The 7,705-nt window shown below is 35.5% G+C and overlaps 1 long non-coding RNA gene across 1 annotated transcript; it reads right to left on the bottom strand.

Moving 5' to 3' along the window:
• Positions 1-709: 709 nt before the first annotated feature.
• On the bottom strand, positions 710-2,892 carry LOC137056542 (uncharacterized). The gene is made up of 3 exons (XR_010900374.1): positions 2,812-2,892; positions 1,831-1,948; positions 710-1,112 (listed from the first exon to the last, which is right to left on the bottom strand). It is a non-coding gene; the product is annotated as an uncharacterized lncRNA (long non-coding RNA).
• Positions 2,893-7,705: the final 4,813 nt, after the last annotated feature.

Raw genomic sequence — 7,705 nt, 5'->3', positions numbered from 1 at the left:
TGTAAGGGCAGTACAACATACACAGATCTATTCTCCTCATCACGGACAACAAACTTTGAGTCACATTTAAATATCAGAGTATTTTGTCTTTTCTATTCTAACGTCATGCTTGTATTAGGTTTTGATATTGTAAGACCATCTGATGAAATACAGAAATATTTGAAAGAAATGTTGTAAAATAATAATTATTACGTTTTATTTTCTTTTATGGATAAACACTAATAAATATAATGGATGAACCTGCAACAACTTGCCATTATCCACTTTCCAGAGTAAACAAAAACTATTTATATTATTTACACTTCATTATTACTATTAAATATAGGACCATGCACCATTAAGTAAAATAACAAGAGACATTGTCACAATTTCATCTACACCCTCTTCACGTACCTGGCATCGAAAATGTGCATGCTTTAATTTGTATTGCAGTAGTAGATGTACCAGAATGATCAACATGGATCATCTTCAGTTAAGCTTGAAGTGTTTGTAATCCTTCCCTTTATTTCACTGAAAACTGACATACTTGTTACAGCATGCAAGTATATACAACTTTTTGGAGAATTGTACCAAATATAATGTAACCAGATAAAAAAATTTTACTTCTCAAGTAAAATATTCTTGGTAATTAATTAGATAACCTAAATAAACTTGTTGAATGTGTATTTACTGTACCAAACACCATACACAATACTCGCCATACTTTATCACTCAACACTTTATTGGAGGATACAGTATACAGTTGATAAAGTAGAATAAAGTCAAATAAGATTCAAGATAAATAAAAATGGGTTTTAAAAAACACATTAACATCATATTAATCCATTCACAGCTGCTGAAGCCACACAAATGAGTGCCACATAATCCCATCCAGTCAACTATGATACAGAAAACAGATTTGATATAGTGTTGGAAAATAATGATTCATTATTACAACTAGACTGGTTTCTGTCTCTTCCCTCTATCATGTTCATGTTCTTCTTCTTCTAAACAGTTCGCCCACTTGTACCCTACAGTATAATCAATGTACAGATGATGTGATCACTGATGTTGTGTAGCCTTTTCTCAACCAGAGGAAGAAGTCGTATAATCCGGCGTTCTCCAGTCCTGGTCTAAAAGTAAAACAACAAACACAATTCAGATTAAGTTTAATGTACAGTCAGGTTAACCTATGTTCTTCAGTAAACTCTCCACCTCAAAATGGGCAGAAATGCCAATTCCTGATTTAAATTTACAAAGCAGCAGTCAGTACATAAAATAATATACACATTGAAGCATTATGTATAATATTGCAGCCCATAATATTAGCCAAGTACTGAACAAAAACTAATTTACCCATATCAACAGCAACCTTTTAAACAGTAGATCTTTTAGAAAGAACTAACCAGATATTTCACATAATTCAAAGAACATTTACTATTTGATTCCTAATATGTCCCAACTCATTATCTTCTAAAGCTACCCAGAACCATCCATGGTCTACAAAACAATGGAGAAATACATGGAGTTTATAACAACTAAATGCTTTTTCCCACACTTGTCTGCTTTTATCTAAGACAAACAGACGGAGTAGTTTTTAAGAACTGAAGGCCAAAAGTGTAATTATAATTGTATCAAAAAGGGAAAACAAATATTTACCATTTTAAATAAATCCAAGATACAGAAACTCATTTGCTTATTTTAGGAGTTATTAAAATATTTAGACATGAATAATGGTACGTATTTTATCAGAGTAGAAAGAATGTTCACTGTTTAAATGAATAGTCCTTTGAGAGATCAACATCAAATTTTGTACTACATATTACAGCATTGCTTCAATACAAGACATACCAATGGACTTGCACATTTTTCTGTCTTCTTCGGGCACAAGATGTCCATCTTCCTTCCTCACCCTAAACAAAGGACTTGTTTTCTTAGCTTCGATATAAGGTCTGGTCTTTCTTCTCTTCTGTAAAACAAGAAAATCTCACTTACTCTGTGCAAATACTATTGTTTTTAAAACATAAATTAAGACAGTTTTACGCCAAGACTCGCTGAGAATCACTAGAAGCTCTTGTGAGGGTTGACTCTTAAAAGAGCTGTTGAGTTTGATATTGTAGAGATCTTTTAAACAAAATAAATTATATAGTTTTAATAGTTTTTAAAAAACTATTAAAAAAAATACTATTTAATTTTTTTTTTAAATAAATAAAAGTAATCTGCAAGTAATCCTGCAAGACAGAAAGAAAGAGGAAATTGTATTACATTGCATGCAAGTTGTGAGTTCATACATAACTGTTTCTTGCTGTAAAAAACAATGCATAATTAAATGTTAAATACATTTATGTAATAAGTTCACAGATATGTGTGCATTCCCATTATTAAAAGTATGTAATAGCAAGCTATATCATATGAATTTGTTTGAAAATGTAGATAACTCACTTGATTTTGTGATCACATAAATTATTTACATGCAAACGGGACGTTACAAACAGTGCAACTGATCTGATTAAGAAAAAATAATTGAATATCTGATGTCATGTGACCGAAGTGGCTTTTTGAGGCTTTTGCATCTGAACTCTTCATATACAAATACAGCTCTGGAAAAAAAAATAAGAGACCACTTAACATTTAGAAATCCATGTTTAGTGGTCTTTTTTCCAGAGCTATATGTACGAGAATCATACGAATTTGACAACTTGTTAAATCTTGTGAATTATTAAGACTTTGGGAATATGTTCTTACTGATTGAGCTATGGGATTTGTAAGAATAAGTAACAACAAATGCTAAATAAAATGTTTGATAAAGGGTTCAAACCAACACATACATACCATTACAAATATTTGCTGTTGCAGCTTTCGGTTTTCTCCGTTACATCTCCACAAACAAGAATGGGTTGACTGAGTCCGAGAGGCTCTTTTGGTCTTTTCAGGTAAAAAAAAAAAAAAAAAAAAAAGAAAGAGAGAAAAAAGTCATAATATATAATATATAGCATTATAAAGTATACTATTTAAATAACAATATTTGGATTTTACATTAAAATGCATTTAAAGCATGGTAATTGTTGTGGCTACTGTTTATTTACAACAAATATCACATTAAAACTACCAATTGTTGTGGCTACTGTTTATTTACAACAAATATCACATTAAAACTACCAATACTGTGGTAAACGCATGGCAAGTGTTGTTTTTTTTTATTTTTATTGTGCTTCTACTACAAATGCCACGTTGGAACTACACTAGTAATTATTATTAAATATTAACAACTGTTTAAAGGTCTATAGCACGTCACGTGACAGTGTTTAATCACCCTATTAGCAAGGTGTGTTTATTTAGAAAGCAAAGAAATGCAAAGCCTCAGTGGAGATGATGACAGATACAATGCAGTGACTGAACATGATCGATAACGACAAGCAGAAAATACTTTATATCAAATATTAGGACATAATAGGCTTGTTCGACTTCCCCTAGCGATGCGCAGAGCGATCGGCGGCTGACTTGAAGCAGTGCATGCCGGTTAGAAATGTTGTCCGACTTGAGACAGCGCCGACAGCACGTGACTGTGACGTATGTCAACAAAGTACCGCGAGAGCGATTCGAGAGCAGCCGGCTGATGCAGCCGGTGCAGATTCTCAAGGGGGGCTGCAGGTGGATGCAAGAGCTCTGATGACGACACAGCTGATCCACGATTGGCCGATTCACCGCATGACAGCGAACACGTGCGTTTTGTGTTTATTCTAAAACCTTACTTTATGCTAATGCTCACAAATCATTTATTTATAACAGTAGCCTAAAACCTCTTTTCATGTAGCCGCGATGTTATATCATCATGTTTATCAAACTAAAACTGATAAAAACCGTTGATAACACTTCATTGATAGTGTATGTTTATATGTTGAACATTAATCTTGTCCAAATAGACGCTTTATTAAACAGTACATAAAGTATTGGATGAAAATATCATTTGAAACATCTGTGTATTTGAGAAATGCTGCATTTATTTAACTTCAGCTGTGATAAAGTTTGCAAACGCAGTGCAAGCGTCACCACGGGAAGCAGAAAGTGTCCGACTTCACATCTCCGTTTGCAGCTCCTCCCCGCCTGCACTCGGCTACTCTCGCCGATCGCATCCATCCAGCCGCAGCCGATGTCGAACACACCTATTATGTATGACTACTCACCAACATGTGGCACACGTGATCTGATGCCAAACATCGCGAAGTGTTCTGAATGAGACTTCTTCAGCGCGATTTCATACCGATAGAATTGCCGTCTAATGTTGACGCCAAAGGTTTCCCACTGAAAGCAATTGGGTTCCCAGTTCGTCCATCGCGTGACGCCGAGGGGTCTACCTGCGGCGTCTTCAGTGTGACGCCGGGGCGCGGCGCGCGGTGCGCGGCGCGGATAGAGACGAGGTGATTGCTTTTGGGTCTTTTCTTCTCACAATTCAATCGTTTGGCCTCGGAATAGTTTGAATTTTTCAATAAAGTGTGCCTGTTGTCTGTTACAGTCTGTGTTTTATATCATATAATACGCAAATGGGTAGGTTTAGGGCGGGGTGGGGTTTGACTGCTATTTCAAACGTGTATCATAGCGTAAATAAATGTAAATACAATTGTGCTGGCTGATTAAATTGAGAATCACACTCCAACATGTCATAATGGAACAATTATAACCCAATAAATTCCATCATGACGATAACATTCACATGCCCAACACGTCTGTTTATGACGTCCTAGGTTTCTCATTGAAATCAGTGGATTACCCAGTACGTCGAAAAATGGCGATTTAGGGGTACCCTGTGCGTCAACAGTTGACGTCAGGGTCCCTTGACCGTTCGGCAACATTTGACGAGTAGGGATGAGACTGTGTTGACTCCAAAGACCCTTTTATGCTAAAAGGGTTCTATAATGACAAGAAAGAACCCTTTTGGCACTTAAAAATGGTTCTATATAAAAATCTGTCTTAATTTTGAGTTATTTTTTCCCAAAATAAGATTACTTTTGCATGTCTGGTAAGTACTTCTTGTTTTAAGAATGTTTAGATGTTTAGACTAGAAACAAGACAAAAATACTATGTGAGAAAAGCATTTTTTGCAGCAAACCTTTTAGGGGTTCCAACTGCGTAGTGCCGATAGAACCTTTTAAGGTTCTATAGAACCTTTTCTTCTAAGATATATTCAACAATATAGTGCATTTTTGTATTGCGGTCAATTGTGACATGACATATTGTTACACCCCTACCAGGATATATCTCTCTCTCTCTCTCTCTCTCTCTCTCTCTCTCTCTCTCTCTCTCTCTCTCTCTCTCTCTCTCTCTCTCTCTCTCTCTCTCTCTCTCTCTCTCTCTCTCTCTCTCTCTCTCACACGCACACGCACACGCACACGCACACACACCCACACACACACACACTTCTCTGTTCCTGTCAAAGTGGGTGGGATAAGGAATTAACTTAGTTCAAACTCTGACTACCTGTGAAAATATGAGGTGAGTCCTCAGTGATGTTTACAGTAAGTTTAACTGCATTACTTCCTGCACTCTAGTGGTACCTACAATGTTCTGCACGTTCCCATCAGTTCTGTTCAATTCATCCAATGCAAGAAGCATGTCTCAGCTAGTTACCTTTGCAAGTCCAGCATGTAGTTTAAGGGGATCCGCTGTCATCATCTATCATTAGAAATGTCGTACACGATCACTCGTATAAATCTCTCCATCGCTCCCTATCTGCATTTGCTTGCTCCTGTCTGCATTTGTATATGCTGTTTACAAATATACACATTTCTGGGTCAGTACAAAGAGTCAGTGTGAGGGCAAGCGCTCAGACATTAGCATGATCAAAATCTGGTCTGTGCTCTTCCAAAAATAACAACACAGCCACCCTGACAGAATGTGTGAGCTTAAGTGTGTGGGGGCTTCTATGTAACGCATGAAATAACATCAACTGTTTCTCTCTTTGGACTCGCTCCTACAGAGCTATGAGTAATGGAAGCAGCCCATGTCTCTTCGCCTTTCTACAGAGGTCAAACTCTTTCTTTGGTGCTGCTCTAAAAAAATGAAGGGTCTAAAAATCAACATAAAATGCCATCCGCAATCCATTTTACTTATGTAATATGCAAAACATATAAAACAAATTTTTCCATTTTCATACTGATGGTGAAAATTGTACCAGAATGGAGCCGAACCAATTAATCGTTCACGAGAAGAGCAAGAGCATGCATTAAAAGGTTAGTACACCCAAAAAACAAACAAAAATATTGACTTTATTTAACTATTTCTTCACATTTGTGTCAGTTTTCTATGGGCTTTACATTGATCACCACACATCATGGTGCTCACATGAACAGAATCATTCAATGGTAAGCCGGTGTGCTAGCGTAGATATAATATAAAATATAATATAAATTATATTTTATAAATATAAAATATCTTAAACTGTGTTCCGAAGATGAACGTAGGTCGAACGACATTAGGGTGAGTGATTATTGTGAATGCAAATAATACTGTGAAAACTGTGAATATTGTGATTATTGGGAATTATGCATGCAAGTCCAGTAGTTGACGATGTCACTTTGTAAAAAAAATTAAAAATAAAATAAAAAAAAAACCTCTGCCCTCACACTGTAAAAAAATTATTTTGACAAAAAGTTACCTGATTGCCTTAAAATTTTTAATTCATTGAAATAACATTTTTGAGTTAATACAATGAACATTTTTTGCGATTCGACAACCTTTATTAAAATATTCAAAGATTTTGTAAGCATATTGGGTAATTGTGTGTGTTTTATTTCTGATGACGCAGTGAAACATGGCAAATTGTGCTATTTTCATGATTTATCAAATTTTTTATGTGGTTCAGATACAATAATATTTTGAGTTTCTATTTATTAAACAAATTTCCTTCATTGTATCAACTCAAATTTTTTATTTCAATAAACTCAAAATTTTAAGGCAACCAGGTTACTTACTTTTTTAAGTTAAACCAAAAAAACCAACACATTTTTTTTTACGGTGTAGAGACTGAACACGTAATAAGCATGCGCACGACGTCATCGCTCTCACAAATCTGATTTTTTTTACACTGAGACGATAACATGATTTCAAAATTGCGCTTTAAATCCCGTTTTTTAAAAGTTAACGTTTTCAGGCCACCAAAATGTTTTAGCTTTTAGTTGTCATGTGGTGTCATGTACACAGCCCCTCAGACATTAAATAGGTTCAATTTTGTTTTAGCACTCTTATACTGCAATAATAGTTTCCATGTATATAGCAAGACCCTTTACAGGCATTTGGAAAAAAGAAAAGAAATGTGCGGACCCCTGAAACATGATGATCTGATCTGAAAACATCCATGAAATCAATGTTTCACAGCCTAGGAAAAATGCTCCAGTGAGGCAATTACTACAGTGCCCTCAATGTTACACAGCTCTGTTTTTCTTTTAATTAAAACAGAAAACAATATCATGAGCCTACGGTCAAACATGCTCAATCTATTTAGTATAAATAGCCAATATACTCTGATACCCTAAGATAAAAAAAAATGTATCTCCCAGGCAGATACATCCTCATATGAATCAACATTTGCTGTGTTGAACCATGATGACTTCCTTCTAATTAGTACTGTCCTGCTCAACAGTGTTCGCCCCTCCCCCTCGTACAAAATGTTTGCATCGTACTGCACAAGATTGGCGAGATATATCCATGAAACAGGGCCCTCCATGATCAT

This window comes from Pseudorasbora parva, chromosome 21 (genome assembly GCF_024679245.1).
Source record: "Pseudorasbora parva isolate DD20220531a chromosome 21, ASM2467924v1, whole genome shotgun sequence".
Taxonomy (NCBI): domain Eukaryota; kingdom Metazoa; phylum Chordata; class Actinopteri; order Cypriniformes; family Gobionidae; genus Pseudorasbora; species Pseudorasbora parva.
Note: the sequence above shows the minus strand (reverse complement) of the source record. Positions and strands in the feature narration are given on the sequence as shown.